This window comes from Marmota flaviventris, chromosome 4 (assembly GCF_047511675.1).
Source record: "Marmota flaviventris isolate mMarFla1 chromosome 4, mMarFla1.hap1, whole genome shotgun sequence".
Lineage (NCBI taxonomy): Eukaryota > Metazoa > Chordata > Mammalia > Rodentia > Sciuridae > Marmota > Marmota flaviventris.
The window spans coordinates 144856613-144876406 of record NC_092501.1 but is presented as its reverse complement, the minus strand read 5'-3'; the positions used below and the strand labels follow the sequence as shown (position 1 = coordinate 144876406).

The 19794-nt window shown below is 34.9% G+C and overlaps 1 pseudogene; it reads left to right on the top strand.

Moving 5' to 3' along the window:
* Nucleotides 1-12869: 12869 nt before the first annotated feature.
* LOC114087315 (rho GTPase-activating protein 29 pseudogene) lies at nt 12870-17626 on the top strand (annotated as a pseudogene).
* Nucleotides 17627-19794: the final 2168 nt, after the last annotated feature.

Genomic DNA, 19794 nt, shown 5'->3' with positions numbered 1-19794 from the left:
ACCTCAATTCCTTCAAAAATCAACAATATCACATTTTGGCATTTATCTATGCATATATTTTTAAGATCATTTAAGTATATAACATAGAAAATAATTTTTATTCTCAAATGCTTTTTATTTTAACATTTAAAAATGTAGCAAAATTTTCAAAATCCAATCTGAGAGATGAGAACATTGGAAAGCAAAATAAAAAAGAAAACTCAAGTGTCACTAGGCCCATTAGTAAATTACACATGTACAATTGTATAAGACATACAATAAAATACTGTACAACCCAGGCATTAAAAACAAATTAAAGCTATGTTTGATTCTTACCTTGAATGATGAGTGACTGTAATACTATGCTATCAAGGATTAGTTACTATTGTTGCAAAAACCATAATGAAACAAAGTCAAATAACAGCTGTTTTAACTGAAGATCATAAAAATAAGAGGAAAAAACATTGCTTTAGAGATTAGATCACTGAACTATAAAGCTGTAGTATTAATTGCAGGATATTTTTTATAATTTAAAATACAGGTTTGGTTTGGTTTTATATTGTGTTCAGGTCTCTCCCACTCTTGGTTGCAATGATTGTATTAATTAAGTCTGATCAAAAAACAGAAATTATTGTTTTAACAGGGTATTAGAGAACTGGAATGTCAAAAACAGATAATAAATAATGATATGTCATATATAGTAGGAAACCGATGCCATTACTAAGGCTAGGTAAATCATTGGAAGAAAATAGAAGTCTATGTTATTTTTAGAAGAACATTAGAATATACTCAGAATTTTGAGGAGGGGACACTTCATTGATAAAATATAAAAGTCATGTAAGTGAGTGGGCCTGTAGAACTAGTACCCAGACCTCTGAAGAGGGCATGTTGCTGGGATTCAGATGTCTGGAGACAGCTTTGAATGACAGATGTTGGTATGCTTGGAGCTCAGAAATGGGATCTTAAAGAGCTAGAATAATTTATAGTGGATAAAGTGAAAACTGAGTTCACTCACACGTGTGATTAGGTATAGAATTTTGCTATAATCTTTGTGATTATTTACTACTTCATATAATCAAATATATTATCGTGGTTGAACTTTGGGTGACTATTTTTAAATCAGCAGTGAAATCATCAATAAGTATTGGAATAAAAATTAGCTTCGAGTATCATCATTTGAATTACCAAGTTGGGAAAAAGTAACAATATTTACTTGTGACTACATCTCAGCACACATGGGAAATTCTAATTGATAAACATTAAATGGGAGGCAAATATATATTTTATGTAAGAACAGGGAAATGAGATTTTTTTACAGTAAGTTTGTACCTACACATGGGGATCTATTAACATTTGTAAGAATTTTCAGCAATCACATAATGGCTCGTTTGTGTTCTAATTACTCCCAATTATGTCTTATAAGTTTCAAAATGTTCTTATGAAAATTTGTATTTTAAATGCTTATTTCCAACAAAATTCTGTTTGTTTTAACTAATGAACTAATAATAATATGAGTATTGTGGACAAGATTAGTGGAAATTTTGAGAAACAGACCTAAAGCTGAGCACATCCTTGGACACATTTTATAGTAATTTTGGAAGCTCAAATCAAATGCTGTAAGAAAAAACTTTCAATTTAAAAATGTCATTTTCTGATTTCTGTGCCTATATATACATATAGGTCAATCCAATCTAGCTTAATATCTCTTGAGAGGATATACCTGGTTTGTTCACCCAGGCACCATTAGGACCTGAGAAAGTAAGTCTATTTCATGTAACTAATAGAACAGTTGCCAGAAATTATAAGATTTCCAAAACAATGATACTTCTTCAGTTATTATTGAAAAGTTAATAAAAAAAAGACATCAGCAGCATAAGTTATCAATTTGGTACCACAGACTTGCCTTACTATGATGTATATATTTTTTTATCTTTCACAGTCCTAATAACTCAGATGAAGGGATAAACTGGTAACTGCCTTGTTTAAAATAATTAAGTCTATTAAATTAACAATATAACATCTTTACTAGTAAGTTATAGTTCCGGAAGAATGTATTCAGAACATGGAGCTTATTGCCACACATACACTGATGATGCCCTATATTTAGTACTGACCAAAAAAGTAATTGAACTCAGTATTTAATCCACATTCTTTGGAGCTATGTAATAATCTTTAATTTTAAAAAATCCCTGCTATGGGCAAAAAAAATAGTCTAACAGTTATTAAGTAACACACTCTTTGAGACAAAATTTTCTGATTCCTAGCTACAATCTTTGCAATAATGAAAGATAATTCTCATTTTCCTAATCAATTCAGGCAAGTCAAAGAAATATGTAAGTTTTGGTTTCCAAGATAAGTTCTGTCATATTTAAAACATATTAATTGCCATAATATAATTTTTATGAAGAAACCAATAAAAAATATGCTTATCTACAGGTCAATCAGAGTCAGTCAATAATTTCAGGTATAGATTCCATGGTGCATGGTGGTTGATTATTTGGCATTTATTTAACTATTTTAAGTGGACACTGGACAATTTAACAAAAAGTACATGGGAACTGCTATTGTAGAAAACTTATGAACTGGTTTTTAAGTGAAGTATTTCTTATAACCTATATGAAAAGTCACCATTTTAGACTTTAATGTTAGTTCATCCAAACATGTCAAAAAGCATTATTCTACTTAGACTTCACTAATTTTATTTTAATACATGTGACATATAGTACATTTCTTCTATAAAATGCAACATAATTTTCTAGTTAAGAATCATATTCATTCTAAGCATTCTCCAGTGTAAAACCTTATCATGCATTAGAAATTAAATGATACTAATAGTGCACAGATGACAAATTAATGTAGCATCTGTCCATCTATGGCAACCATTAAGTGACAACTTAATTGTTTGGCTAGTTCCATTATTCATTAATTTCTGAAAGGTTTTTACAATCTAGACTATCATGAGCAGGATGTGTAGGAGATTGTATTTTAGCTGGTTTTTCCTTTCCCTAACAATTAAATAATTTTAGCATGTTCAAAATCTATTCATTACTTTCTGTTAATGAAACTTATTATCTGTTTAGAGTGTCCATTTAAGCAATAGTTTCATAATGGCTAATTGCTGAACTAGAAGAAAAATAACACTTTTCTATATATCTATGTAGAGGTACAGATATTAGTAAATGTATCTGTAATTTTCCACAATGACATCTCATTTCAGGAAATAAGAAACAAAATTATAACAACACTAATATCCTGATTTGTGAGGCAATATCAAAGAAGGATTTTAAAATACAGTATATGGTAGACTCTGGTATAAATGAATAAATATTAAATATATTTAAGGCCATAATAAAATTACAGACCATGTTTCATTAATTTTGGAATGCTTATTCTTGATTTATAACTAATGTACTTTAATTTTTTTAGTTTTGAAAATCTGTAAGTTAAAGTTTATATATTTTCTAAAAGTCTTTGCAGTGACACTGATGAAAAGTCAAGATAGACTAGGAAGACCCCCTTTCTGAAACAAACGAACACCACACAATCAATGAAGATCACTGATCCTAAAGACATAGGAAGCAAACCAGATAACCTTTATATTGACTTTATATATCAAACTTATCATCTTGAGTGAATTTCCTTACTGTTGATCAGCTAGAATTCACAAGGCAGAGTAATGGAGAAGAGACTGGTGCATGTGGAGAGCACCAGGGCTTCCAGTATTCAATTGATCAGAACATGCATGTAAGACATCCACACAGGGCTGGGCACAATGCCTGTTTCCTCTGGCCAGGAAGCAAAACCTTATTTCTTGTAGACCCAAGAAGCTCAACAAATTCCAAGAACAAGAAATATGAAGAACATACCTCCTAATCTAAAGCTCAAAGCCAGTAATAAAGAGAAAATATTAAAAGTGGCCTTAGTAAATAGTTCTTACTACATACAAATATAAGGATGACTGTGGAGCTTATGGCCCTTTGAACTGATTCAATGTCTGCTGTTGCTTCTACCCAAGAGTATATGGTAGTAACTGGTAGGCTATTTGTTATGGTTTACTATCCTGTAAGTGCCAGAAGAAATTATATTGCTCAGAAAGCATTGTACATACAGAATTTCATCTCTAATGACCCCTTTGAGTACAGGTATATGAAACTGCTAATTTTGTTGATTAAAACTTCTGACAAAAAAAGAAAGAAAGAAATAGCTTCCATGTAGAAGCATGATTTCAGATTTGCGCTCTTTGCTTTCCTGACATGGATCAGTTATTAGCTTGTAAAATTAGGTCTTTAAATACCAGAATGCCAGAACAATCGCCCTTACGATTCTCTGGTATGATATTTTAATCTTTGTGTGGGAGTGACAACAATTTATAGCAATTTTTCATTTCAGTGTAGAAGTAGGTAATCATCCTAACCATGACATTTTGAAAAGGTTAATTTTCATCCATTATTCTACTTAAAAGTGTTTCCCCAGGATGCCCAAGACCAGTTTGTCTTCGCATGAAAGAAACATCCATTATACAACAGGATATAAATTAAATGTCTTCTACCCTTACACCGTTATAATAGTCCAAAGATTCTGCAACATCTCACTTGTCATAGACGATCACAGTGTTATACAACAATTACACTTGTGTCATCAGAATGGATGTCCAAAGAGTGTAAAAATAGAGGGGATATTTGTAAGGCAAATGGAATGTAGAAGGTGCAAGTGGTTTTAGGCATCTAAAGATGTGGACTTGCCACATCAGTAGAAATGCAGAAACCCAGCGATGCAACCAAACATGCCCTCCAAAGTAAAGACAAACCAATTAGGCCTTCTTTTACTTTCCCACTTAAAAATAAATAAGTGCAACACACGAAACTCCTCTTCTGGTTTGGAGACTTAGTACATCCCATACTTGAGAATTCTACCCATAATAATTTGAGTCTAGAAAAAGACTATTAGCTTTGAGTGCCAATGTTGCAGAGAAATAAACTCTTCAGAAGATGGAGGCTGTCATGAAACCAAATCTGCTGCTTGGGCCAAGATATCATACAAATTATAGAGTATTAGATAAAATCTACGGTGTTTACAGCAAGCCCTAAAAGGATAATAACAAAAGAGTATTCAATGATACTAAAGCAAAATCATGCAACCTGCAGCAGAGAATTTTCGACCATTTAAAATCAATGGACATACGGTTAGGCTCTGAGCACAAAACATCAAGTTTTAGATACTAGAATATCTCTTTGAGGGTGAGATTAGTTACACTCACCAAATCAAAAGATCGCCAACATACCTCCAGTAGCAATCCAACATAATAGTGGTGCATCTATAATCAAGCATGTACAAAGCAAAAGGTAACAACTAAGATTCATGATTAGATGATCCAGATTCCCATGCATTCTCCAGTGTTCTTACAGCACTTTCTCCCTCAGTTCATACCAACAGCCAACTGGAAGAGTCAACAAAGGATCAAACAAAGGAGGAAAGGAGCTCAGTGTTTTTCATGCATTGATGAGCTTAGAATATACATGAGAGCTGGAAATAGACTGTGTCTCTTGTCTCATGGCTGAAAAAATTTTAAGCAACACCCAAGCTTCAGAGGTATCCATAGTATCAGTGGAGATTTTGCTTCAATGACATTGTAATTCAACTTCTCATTTGGCTCACAAATGCTATTCTCAGATAACTTCTGAACTAAACGTTGTCATACTCTATTATAGAGTTTCAAGGTTTATTTCAAGTAATCTAAAACATACGGCGGTTACTTTTTAAAAATCAGTATGTTTTTGCAATTTAACTTTATTTATTTGGACTTTATTTTTCCTTTCTTAGATATTTCTTTCTATATTAATTTAAATCAGCATTGTTTTTATATTGTCTATATGATTTCATTGAAAAGCTGAAATTTCTTCATGTAAATAGATTTTCCTTGTTGAGTCAAATATTCAAAATTATCTTTGGTGCTATGGCACATATCTATAGTCTCTGCATTTGGGAATCTGAGGCAGGAGGATTACTTAAGTTAAATGTTCAAGGCAAGCCTAGAAAACATGGCAAGACACTTTCTATATGATTGCACTTATATGACAACGTGACTTACAGTGAATAGCTCTTGAAAATATTCAGAAAACTAAATATATCTTTTCTCAATTTTTATATTTTTTGCAATTTCTTCAAAAGTAAGAATGTATGTAAACTGATCAAAAAGTAGTCTAAGTTTTTATGTAAAGTTGAAGTAGATTCTAGGTTCATTTTTTAAAAGTATGTCTTTAAGTCATTTGAGTTATGTGGGATGCTGAATTATCACTTTCCATATAGGGCTATCACTATATTATAGGGCAACAATCATTTCTTGCCTCTGACAACTAAATACAAACACAATATTATGCAAAAAAAAAGACCCCCACAGATTTGCAAAACGTCCTCTTGTGAATGCAGTATTCATTTAAAGACATTTTCTCTCTCATTCTGTTTGCCATAATGTACTAGGATTGCTGATTTAGTTATCTGACTCTTCTGAAATTTAAAACATTCTTGAAAATAGGCAGTATGATACTTGATTTTATATCCCCATGACACTGCATACACCTAACCCAAGGCTGAATCTCAATAAATGTATATTGAATGACAATAATTTAAGAAAATCAATTGGGTAAGTACCCTCCAGAGTTATCTAAAAGATCAGGCATCATTTAACCATATTGATTTCAGGACTCTTTAGGCCCACATTGATTCAATTTGGATTCAGAGTCTATGGAGTTTGACATCCAATACCTTTCTGTATTCCCAGTAAGACATTGCCTAATTTCCATTTTCTTTCCTGGCTTTCAAGTTGAGGAAATAAACTCACAGCAAAGTTCATTTGATTTATTAATTTCTCTTTAACATATAATGCCACCATGAATGCTAGGATTAAAAAAAAAAAAAAAACCTAAAGTAATTGAGTTTGCAATTTCTCTTTCAATACCAAAGACCAAAGTATATAATCATATTTATAATTATTTCAATTAATATGTCCTCTGTGTGGTATACAATTTTAAAATTCTAGGTAGAGGTATGGAAATAAATCTCATCATTAAGTTTCCTTCCTTTGATTACAAAAATTATCTAGTCATGAAAAATTTTCAGTGACACCTAAATTTAATATTGAAAGCAATTACATTTAGGAAAACTTTGTTTTTAGTAAAATCTGTAATGTGCTAAAGTAATGGGGAAAAAATTGCCTCTAAGGCAAATATGACAAAATTGTTGGTAGAGTTTTAAATTCAAAATTACACTTTGAAACTTTTTAGAATAGTGTCTCTGCTTCACTTTTTAAAATGTTACGGATAGTGAGGCAACAGTATCTTATTTATATTCTGTGCTCAATAAGTTGTCAAATAAAACACATTATGACAGATGTGAAACATAAATGGCCTTAATGTCACAAGGAATTTTTTCCTCTGACAGTTGATAAAGAAACTACTAATCTAAGTCAGGAACATTTTGCCACATGGCCCCGTATTGGAATGCATATGCTAAACATTGAAATGAGATTGTCCTAAAGGTTAATAAAATGTCTTTTAAAGACACTTTATACAATTTTCCCATCCCTATAACCCAGGTTATTAGAGTTGTAAGTAAACAAAGGTTTCGTCCAGCACTGTCTGCTGCTATATATCATCCTGGAAATTAGGATCAGTTAAGGGTTCATTTTGACAGTCCCTGAATGCCATCACTGTGATATCAGAAGCGGTATGGGAATGTTAGCTCTCCCTCATGCAGACAAGCTCCAGTTGTTTCTGGTAGATGGAGATAGAGCATATCTCCTTTGCACTGTCTTTGCCTGTCATTGCTACTATCTTATCTAGTTTAATTTCCTATTTTTATATTTGTGTGTCACAATGATTTTATCTTCAAGGGAAAAAAGTTTAAAATATAATAAGGTTATGTTCTCTGTCTAGGTGAGCTTATCCTGGCTACTCTGATGCAAATTTGAAGAATTTCAATATATCCAATGTATTATGAGCATGATTACGAATTTATGTCATTGACAGGAATCAGGAATATGTTTTGACAATTTGGGCAAATATAGGTAACTGAAATTATATTTTAAGTTATAACATTTTTATGTTGTAATATATAGAATACAAAATTATTTGCAAAATATTTAGAATATTTTTTACATTGTGATTTTCTTCCATTTTAAAATATATTTTTTAGTCATCAATGGATCTTTAATTTATTTATGTGTGGTGCTGAGGATCAAATTCAGTTGTCAGTGGATCTTTAATTTATTTATATGTGGTGCTGAGGATTGAACCCAGGGCCTCACATATGCCAGGCAAGTGCTCTACCACTGAGGCACACTCCAGCCCCTACATTGTGACATTTTTGAAAGACAATCCAGTATTTCTGAAAAAGCTAGACTCAAAATTTTAAAAATTATTAACATTTTATTCTCCTTTATTCTCTTATTCTATTTCATTCTCTATCAATAATTTCTTTATAAAATGTCATTCTCCATATTTGGCCAATATAAAAAAAGGAATATAATTTTAATTTTAAGATGGATTATTAATCATAAGTCGACCATACAAAGTGTATTATATTTAGAATATCAGGAAAATTAAATTAAATAATACATAAAAAATATATGATGAAACAATGATGTCACTTAATATTTAAAAAGCTGCTATAATATTTTGAGAACATCACTTAATAGAAAATATTAAGTATGAACAAGTAGTTCACATTAAATAAAATAATAATTGATATTTTCATTTAAATATATCTTACTTTTAATTAAAGAAAATGTATAAAACAACAATAGGCAATTTTTTAACTAGTCACTTTGCAAAGAATGATGTCTAAAAATAAAAAGAGGTTTATATGTAGAGATATAGATGCTTTCAAAGACTGATAATGATTATACAAAATTGCTGCATCCTCCTACAGGTTAATTCTATAATAATTACACAAATCAAAAATGCAAATGCCTTCATTCTAGAATTTTATTTCTATGATTTTATTTCTATTAATACATTTCCACTTCTTCCAAAAATAATTTCAACATACCATTTGCAATATTGCAATTTTTTTTTTTTAATTTTGAGGGGGAAGAAACAATCTAAATGTCCAGCACTGAATCTTATTAGATATTTTTCATTTAACATAAGATGCAATTATAAAGTTTGTTATGTTTTAAGTAACAAGTAACAAATTAACAAGAGCAAAACAACAACTCAGTTATACCAGAAAGATATTCTCAGATTGCAAGACAATTTTGCTTTAGAAATATTAATTTAAAGTGTACTTAAAATCAGGAAATATATAATGAAAGGCCACAGATAACTATGAAATAGTGAAAGAATATCACAAGCATAACTGTAAAGATCTTAAAATATTTTAATGAAAGAAAAATGAGTACTGTATACAGTTGCTCTTGTATATTCATATATGCAATTTTTCAAATACGTGGAAAAATTCAGTCAGGGATTTCTATTGGAAAAATCATTTTACAGTTGGGGAATTGGATAAATGAAGAAAAAAAAATTTATTAAAAGTTATCTTTGCTATTGCATATGTGTTATATTCCCTTTGAAGTAAATCTGCTCCAAAAGACTTAAGTAAAACAACAGTTTCACCCACGTTGCCATCTTCCAATTCTAGCACTTCCAAAGAAAAAACACTTTCACTTACTTCAATGATCTCTTCTTTTGTATACTTGTTTTTAAATAACATGCAAATACTGGTATTTCTTTCTTTATAAATTTTGTCAATTATGTATTATATTTCAATTATGAGCTAGATTTCTATTATGGTTCAGCTCTCAATCCATCCTACCCATCACTCTTCAACACTCAAGGTACCTATAAACCATGCCTATTCCCATATTCAACAGTAATAATTAATAATATTTCAATATAAAATGATTTATATATTAAGCCCTTTAATATTATTTAAATATAAGAAAAGAAGTACCATATTTATGTTTTTCATTTAAATAACTTTTGATTATAGTATTATTCTGACTTCCTTGCTGTTTCTTCTGTATTTCTGTCTTCCATTATCATAAAATTATGTGGTACAGATCTATTTCCAAAATTTCCATGTCAGCTTTCCTGTAATATACTCAAAATACTGTAGAATACTTTAGTTAATAACATTTCTTCTATTTTAATTTTATAGCCTCCTTTCCTTTATGTTTTCATTCTTCTATCACAATATTTGTTTAATGAATTCTAAGGTATGTATAGAGTAAGGTCTTTGCTTATCTTTTAGCCAACATTTCCTTAGATTACATTATCAATTCTTACATTTTCTTTATTTAATGAATTTCTTTATCTTACATTATTCCCAAATTTTGCAAAAAAGTGTCTATTGACTGACTACATGGAAGGGGCAACCAAATGTATTATTCTGAAGTCTTTTATGTATGAACATACTTTACATGTGATTAGTACTTTCCATATCAATAGTCTTACAAACCACTTCCTTAAAACTTTCTGCAGTATTGTCAAGATTCTAATGTTGTTTTTGAAAAGACATAAATACTTGTGATTCCTAAAATTTTATATATTACATTTCCTTCCTGTTTGGGAATTTTCAATTTTTTTTTTCTGCATTGCTCTGTAATGTCTAAATGAGCACCTGTGTAGGATTCATAGCATCAATATATGTACATTATAATCTTACCCAAGGAAGGAATTCTACCCAGAGATTTAAGAAAAGTTTGCAGCATGCTCAATTCCTATTAGACAGTGGTTCTATGCTTTTTAATATTGATATGTTTAATCCTTTTATTTCCATGGTTGTACACTATCTCTGTTAACAGCTTTTCTGATAATAAATGTAAGGTTGTTTTCTGGAATGTGGTTGAGAATTCTGCCTCCTCCTTGATAAGACAGGAGATCTGGGATTCCCATTTCTTTTAAAAATATTTTTGAATTGATAAATAATAATTGTATACTAATTTACAGAACACAAGAAGATGTTGATATAATTTTTGTTACTTATAACTTATAAACAAAAGTTGACTTTAAACATTATCTGTTTCCCAGGGTATATGGTTAGGCATTATTCTGTTTCTCACAGGCCACAACTGCTGCCAGACAAGCTCTTCCCTCCAGTTCTAGTTGTTACTGAAATCCACTTCTTGTAAAAAGTGTCAGGGTATTCCAATTTTGATACTTTGAGGATTTGGGTAGTCTAACTTATGTCAGGATCTCTCCAATCATGGTTAATATTTTGACTTACTCTAGTAAATGTAATCAGTTACCATTACATCACTGCATTAGTGCATTATTCCTTATATTATTTCCTCTTACATTCATTTTACTTTCTGTTTATTTTATTTCATATTATGCATCTTTTATTTTCATCTTACTTGCTTCCAAAGCCATCCAAAAAGCATCCTTTAATTCCTTCATTCTTAAATGAAAGACAAACATTTAATTTAAAAATGTAAATAAATTGATACATAGTAAGGTAAATAAAATGACAAAAATTACTGAATTGTGAAACAGGTGTCAATGTAAAACAGAAATTTGTATAGTTCACTATATGCCAATTAAATTGGGAAAAGTATAATCCACAAATGAAAACAGTTACTTAGTCAAGAGTCATTTATAAATAGCATGTTTTACAATTGTTACAATAGTTACCAATTATTAAAGTCTGTTAATAGTTACCAATACCTTTTCTATTATATTTTCATATAATAGATCACTTTAGATTCTTTAAATATAGAGAATTAATCTACTTTAGTAAAGAAAAAACTGATACATATCAACCCTTTTAGATTAGCCTAATATATGCACATTAAGTTCCTACTATTTATCCAATTATCCCCTGAGTTCTCAACAAAGAAAATCTATATTTTCCTTTCTCTTAAGAAGAACATTTAGTGGGGCAGTCAAATAAATAAAACAAAGCTTGAAAATATTTTAAGCAATAGGATAAATATATAAATAGGAGAGGAAACATACATACCACTATTTTCTGGTAGTTCTAAATATCTAATATGACTTAGAAATGTCTTATTTCCTAACAGGAAAAAAATTTTGAAAGCATGCGCCTTAATACTTATTCAGTGATTTCTTAGTCCCAGGATGGATATTCGCTGTGTGCACTTTATATCCTACTATTCCACCATTCAGACCATTATGCTCTGTGCCCCTGAAGGATAATCCGTAATGATTGCTTGAACTTAGGTTCATTTGTCCTTTAGTTTGAAGTTGCATTACTTCCAAGGAAGGCCTCAATAGGAAAACAAGATGATTCACCCCAGGGTTGCTTTCCCAGGGTGCATGGTTAGGCATTGCACTGTTCGTCCATAGGCTACAGCTGCTGCCAGACAGGATTTTCCTTCTAGTTCTGGTTTTTACTGAAATCCAATAACTTCACTCAAGACAGTAGTAATGGTTTCCTACCTTTTGCTCTTGGAGTACTTTATCACTTCTTAGGGCTTTCTGGTCTTGTCCATATCTTTGTAAAGATTTGCATCATTAATCACTTCCAAGAATCCTTTTGAATATGTCATCTCCTTTAATTTCTATTTTTACCAGAGGACTGGCAATTTGAATTGAAGTATAATTTGTACAAAAACTGTCCTTTGAAATATACCTAAAAATAAATTCCAATTTTTGTACGTATTACATATTTTCAGTGTGTGATGAAGTTATAAAGCAATAGTTAAGTCATAAGAATTTGAAGCGGGGACAGCACGAGGTTGGGGAGGTGGCTGCAGTGCCGGGCAGCAGGGACTTGGCCTGATGTCCTCTTGCCATGCGTGGGGGATGGGGACAGGGAGCTCCAGCCCCACGGCATCGACCGTGGATGTGAGCGATGGGTGGGTTTCCGAGTCTGGGTCGCGGGATGGAGCGCGTGGATTTCAGTTTTTCTGATTGTTAACTGAGGGGATGCTTGCTCACACACAGAAAAAGACAAAGAAAAAACGTGTTTGGGCATCAGGCCAGAACTTTGTACTCATGTTACAACTTTTGAAATGGGGCTCAGGTCCCTAAGTTCCATCTCCAATTTTGATCCGGACGACATCAAGGAGTTGCTGAATGATATCAGGAAGTTCTCCCATGTGTTAATATATTTGAAAGAAGCTATTTTTTCAGACTTTTTTAAAGAAGTCATTCATATACGTCTGGATGAGCGTCTCCATGTTTTAAAGTCTATGATGAATAAGCATGAGAAACTCATTTCTGTTGATCCTCAAAATGCTGCATTAATGCTTACCGCGAAAGTGCAAGCTGGGAATTTTACAGAAGTTAATGAAGAAAACAAAAACAATCTATTCCGAGAACTGTTTTCTTCCACTGAAACTTTGGCATTTACCTTTGGGAATATGCTTACAAACTTCATTATGGGAAAATGGAGGTAGGGTTGCCTGTTTCTCGGGAAAATAATTCTGTGTGTGTGTGTGTGTGTGTTGCTGGGGATTGAACCCAGGGCCTTGGGCATGTGAGGCAAGCACTCTACTAACTGAGCTATATCCCCAGCCCAGGAAAATAAGTCTTTTTAAAACATTTTTGTGGACTCAGTACTGAGTTATCCAATGAATTAGACAATGTACAGTTAAAAAAACCTTAACCATTGTATTGGCCTTGTCGTTGCTAAAATATGGTCAAAATATACAAAGAACATAGCATCATGGGTTGAAAACAGCTTAACTTGGAATTGGGGTCCACCTGAAATATTGTAAAGTTGGTGGAAGCAACCGGAGCTAACATTGGACTACAGGAGTTTTTGCTGCTATAGTCTATTTACCAGTGCTCTCCTCAATGACATAAAGAACAGAGACCTTTTACAACAAACAATTGCAGCTGTCCAAGCCAACAAATTTGTACAGCCTCCACTGGGGATGAAAAATGAAATGTAAAAACAAAGGAAAGAAATAAAGGAACTTTAGAAACAGGAACAAAATAAAATGCTTGAAACAGAAACTGCTCTCAAAAAGGCAAAATTGTTATGCATGCAACGTCAAGATGAATATGAAAAAGCAAAATCTTCCATGTTTCGTGCAGAGGAGGAGCATCAGTGGTGGATTAGCAAAAAAATCTCAATAAGCAACTAGAAAAAAAGCGAAGGTTGGAAGAGGAAGCCCTTCAAAAAGTAGAAGAAGCAAATGACCTCTATAAAGTTTGCGTAACAAATGTTGAAGAAAGACGAAATGATCTTGAAAATACCAAAAGAAAAATTTTAACACAACTCAGGACACTTGTTTTCCAGTGTGATCTTACCCTTAAAGCTGTAACAGTTAACCTCTTTCAGATGCAGCACCTGCAGGCTGCCTCCCTTGCAGTTTACAGTCTCTCTGTGATAATGCCAAACTTTATGATCCAGGCCAAGAGTAGAGGGAATTTGTGAAGGCTACAAATTCAACCAAAAAAGAAAAAGTTGAAGGGAATGGAGATAAACCATTAACAAATAGTTCCCAGATGTCTGGATATGGCCTTGCTGACTCTTTAAAGGATGTTGTGTGCCTTCCCTACAGTTGTAATAAAATTGAAGGGGACAGATGCTCTAACAGTGCAGATCTAACAGATTCCTCTTTAATAAGATCATGGACATGTGGATGGTTAGTGACTCAGAGTACTGGAGGGAGCAGTCAGTCTAGATCTTTGGATTGAGAATCTATAAGTCCAGGAGTCTTTCATGGAAAACTTCCACGAACTCCATCCAGTGGAACCATGTCTTCTGCAGATGATTTAGATGAAAGAGAGCCACCTTCCCCTTTCAGAAACTGGACACAATTCCCTTGGAGCATTTAAAAATATATTGATGACAAAAGCAGCTATTACTCACAAGTTCCAAAAATTGAGATCTCTCACAAAATGCAGAGATTGTGAAGGCATTGTAGTATTCCAAGGTGTTGAATGTGAAGAGTATCTCCTTGTTTGTCATCGAAAATGTATGAAAAACTTAGTCATCATTTGTGGTCATCAGAAACTTCTGAGAAAAACACACTTATTTGGTGGAGCAGAATTCACACACGTTGCAAAAAAGGAGCCAGGTGGCATTTTTTTCATACTCAAAATATGTGCTTCAGAGATTGAAAATAGAGCCTTGTGTTTACAAGGATTTTATCATGTTAGTGGAAACAAAACAAAAACTGAAAAACTGTGTCAAGCTTTGGAGAATGGAATGCTTTTGGTAGACACTTCAGAATTTAATTCACATGACATCTGTAAAGTCTTAAAACTATACCTTCAACAGCTCCCAGAACCATTTGTTTTATTCTGATTGTTCAAGGAATTTATAGACCTTGCAAAAGAGATCCAACATGTTAATGAAGAACAAGAAACCAAAAAGGATAACCCCAAGGACAAAAAATACCCAAATATGTGTACAGAGATTAAACTGAATTCTTCTAAAAAGTAAGGACCTCCTAAGACAGTTGCCAACATCAAATTTTAACAGTCTTCATTACCTCATAGTACATCTTAAGTGGGTAGTAGATCATGCTGAAGAAAAGAAGATGAACTCCAAAAACTTGGGGGTAATATTTGGACCAAGTCTCATTAGGCCAAGGCCCACAACTGCTCCTATCACCATCGCCTCCCTTGCTGAATATGCAGATCCGGCACAGTTGGTAGAGTTCCTCATCACTTACTCACAGAAGATCTTGGATGAGTCCCTACAGTCACAAGATGTTACATGTAGTGCAGGTGTTATTGTACCTCAGGTTGATCAAAGCTGTCCTTCCAAACCTGTGATATCACCAGAAGAAAGTGACTCATTCCACGAAGTCACTATATTTTTCTTCAAAGGAAGACAGCCACACTGCAGATAGTGAAATCAAAAATTTTTAATCAGCTTCATCACTTGAGCAATCAGAACGCAAGCAAAATGCATTGGAAAAATGTGATGCAAGTCTCATTGATAACAAAGAACTTGAACCATCATCCCAAAAGATGGATGATCTACGTAAAACCACAAAGCTACTTACTCTGAAATCTGATAGGGCAACAAAAAATATCCAGAGGCATATGCCAATTACCAAGATTAGACCTGTAAGTCTGCCTGTTAGATAGATTACTTCTTGCAAGTCCTCTTAGTGAGAGAAACAGCAAAAAATGTGGGAAATGTAAATTCCGACAAGTCTTGTGAGAATCCAACCTTTGAAGGACTTAATAGAAAAGATTCCCCTATTACTGTTTGTTCCAAATTTAATGGCTTTGATGAGCAGATTCTACAAAAAAAACTCGGGGAAAACAATGTGAACAAAACAACTACCAAGAAAGACTGCAGTGATTGTGCCTAGTGCACTCCAGAAAAAAGTGACAATGAGCATCAGGGTCAGTGGTGACCAGCAGTGCCACATAACCCAATAAGCCACACACAGAGCCAACCAGATCACCAAGAGTGTGGTCAGAGAGTTGGTGCTCAGATTCCTACCCTCTCGCTCTTGCCCGAGCACCCAGAACACTGAAGCCTCTGCCCAGACATTTTATAAACCACTAACCCCACAGCAATGTCACGAGAGACCAGCTCCACCATCAGCAGCAGTGCCTCCTGGCACAGCTCATACTCCCCTGAGTCCTGTGGAAAAACAGTTCCAGACATCAGCTTGTCCTTTGCCAACAGGTGATGCCTAAAGGGAACTCTGAGGAACACCGACTGCCTGGTGTGAATCCAGCACAGGCTAAAACAAGCTCAACAGTTTGAAGACTTTGAAATGAAATCCCACATTTTGTGTAGGGTTGTCAAAATTCAGTCTTTCTTTTTGTTGTTTTGTGGTATTGTGTTGATTTTATGAAAATAAATTTTATATAGGATTGCAAAAGTGTGTATTTTTGCCTTTAGTCCTTGTATCTTGTTTGTTAGTCATATAGAATGGTAGTCATATAGAATGGGAGTGCCTCACTGGGATCGTCTTTAAATTCTGTGTTTTTGAAGTTGTGCATAAAATATAGTGATTTTAAAATTTCAAGCGATTTTCCCCATAAAATGACTCATCTAAAAGCATCCCTAATGTATGCTATAGTTCTCAACAAATAGGTGCAGAAAGGGAAAAACCAGCTTTATTTTGGAGCAAAACTAAGTGCTTATTTATAAAATGTTTCTGGATGCAAGTGTCTGAAAAATCCTTATTGGACATGAACATATTTTTTCCCATACAATTTTATAGTGTATCATTGACTACTTGTGTGTTCATAGTATGTGTGTAAGCTTTTATTTTTCAATTTCCAATTCACTTTTAATATTTACACAATGGCCCAAAAGTTTCAAATCTGTATTTAATTGCATTCTACTTGTCAGTTTTTACATGTGGTAGTCAATTAAAGTACAAAGAAAATGCACTTAAATACCAAAAAGTTTGGGACTGTCATAAAATAAAAATTTATACAGCTGAAGCAAAGGGGTAAAAGGCTATAAATGTACTAAAACCGAATTAAAAGAAGATGGCCGCTGCGTACAGGGGTTGCTGAAGTGCTGAGCATGGCGCTCAGAGCAGCGGCTTTAATAGAGATTTCGCACAGTCTGTTAGAGCTCCTTTCACTGTTAATCTGTAGCGAACCACTTTGCCAAGCAGCAGGAAGAACAAAGAGATCGAAAAAGAGACGCTTGGCTCCCCGATGCTTGGTTGCTCAGAGCCGCGGGCGCTTTGCTCCCATCTGCTTCCTCTTTCGCTTCGCTCCGGGCAGAGAAGCTGAGTGTGTAATCAGCAGTGGATTGTAAGTACCCGAGGCAAAGAAAGCTCAGTGCGCCCCACCTTTTTTTCTTTTTTTTTGAATATTTTTTATACAGGGAGAGTTTGTGGATTGGGATTGTTGGCGGGAGCCGCCATTTGCTTTCTGCTTGCTGTCTTGATGGCTCTGTATACATTGTCCGGCAGCCGCACCTAGAGGTTGGAGCTGGGCTGCGTGCCGAGCCCTGTCCTCCGAAGGCTGGACTGCAGCCTCGAGCGCCTCAGTGGCCTGTTCGCCGCTGCACCTTCGGGCAGAGCCTGCTCTGGGGTCGTTCTGCACCCGCCTGCCAGGGGACCCGTGCTCCGGAGGAGGGGGATGGAGAGCCGCGGCGGCAGCCGCTTGGGCCCCAGGGGCCGGGCACCGGGCTGAAGAGCTGCGGAGGCCAGGGCGGCTCTGCTACGGTCGCAGACAAGCGCAGCGCCCGTGAGCGCAGCCCAGAGACAGAGGCGACGGCAGCAGGGTTTCATTTCTAGAAATCTGGACTGGAAACAGAAGCAGCAGTTTGTATAATCCCAAGAACTTGCTTATGCCAGGAAGCTGTAAGGGCAACATGAATATCACTGAGGAGATCTAACATGGTGGCAGGCGCAGAGAGATCAAGTCTCTGACATCTTCAACTGTGCGGGCATAGGGAGCCGTAAACTGTCTAAATGCTGTTTGCTCAGGATCACTAGGCAATGCTGAGCTGACGTGGATCTGGGGTGTACAGGCTGGGCCCCTCAGAACACACACACAGAGCCCGAATCGGAGGCAATTAAGCTCCAGTTCGCCTGCTTCGTGTGACTCAGCACTAAGGATCCCACTGAAATAATTGGTCAGCCCTTAGGAACTTACAGAGGTAAAAGCCAACCGAGCCTTCATAGGCAGTGGCCACAGGACTGAAACGGGGATTGGGAGAGACAGTCAGGACCCACCTGTTGCATTGGTCACCCGGCAAAGGGAACGAACGGTCACCATTTGCATGGGAAACCACCATGGCAGAGAAATGGCGTCACGGGTGGAGGAGATAACTGCATTGAAACCAGCGCGACAGGTGTGTAATCCCCTAGTCATCTCTCTCCACACAGCAGGGAAACCTTAAGGGCCACTCCCAGCTCTCCTGTGAATGCAATAACCAGACCGAGGGAATCAGGAGTGGCGCGGGACTCGTGGCGCGGAACTCCCGGCTACCGCTCCCACCAGTGCTGACAACTGAGGGCTCTTGCACCAGTTACCGGGGGCGTGGCTACAGGAGGGCAAGCAAATTCGCTGGGGGATCTCAGCCCAAAGCTCTACAAACTTAGGGTCTGAGGGAGGCAAACAGGGAGAGTGAGCCCAGGTGTTCATGAAAACAGGGCTCCCAGGAGCAGCAGACCTGGTGTGTAGCCAGTATTGTGGTGAGCGCCACAGGTGAGCACGGCCTGGCTTGAGGAAACACAAGACAAGGCCCTAGACACTCAGGATTGGAGACCCGCCCAGTCTAGGAGAAAGAGCTGCTGCACAGTGAATGGTTCCCACCTATTGAGAGGAGAAGCTTGGCCCAGTGGGCACAGCTCCACCTACTGGAAGAGAAGTTAATAGAACTCTAGGACTGCATTTATTATTATTATCATTTTTTTTCTCTTCTTTTTCTTTCATTCTCAATTTTTATTTGTTGTTGTTCTTTAACTTTTTTTCAATGTTTCTAATTTTTTTAATTTTTTTATTTTATTATTTTTTTTTTAATTTTAATTTTCATTTTTTTATTATCATTATTATTTTTGTTAAAATTTTTTTCTCGTCTTTTCTTTCTTTCTTTATTATCTAATCTGTGTTATTTTTGTTTCTTTTGTCTTTTCATTTCTTTTCAATTTTCTTATTCCCCCTTCCTTGAATTCTACCTGCCTACTCTCATTCTCTTTAGTGACTTCTTCCCTTCCCTTCTAATATCTTTCCTCCCAAGCATCAAATAAATCTATAAGAGTAAACGGAAACTCAGCAGTCAAACAGAACAAGAAGTAACATGAGCAGCATAAAAAAGCAAGGAAGAAAAGGAGTACAAACAATGAAGGACAGCCTAAATATTCAGGAGGACCTAGAGTCAGCAGAAAAATGGTCATATAAAGAACTCAAGGAATACCGTAGACAAATGGAATGGAACCTTAAAGAAGATACGAGACAG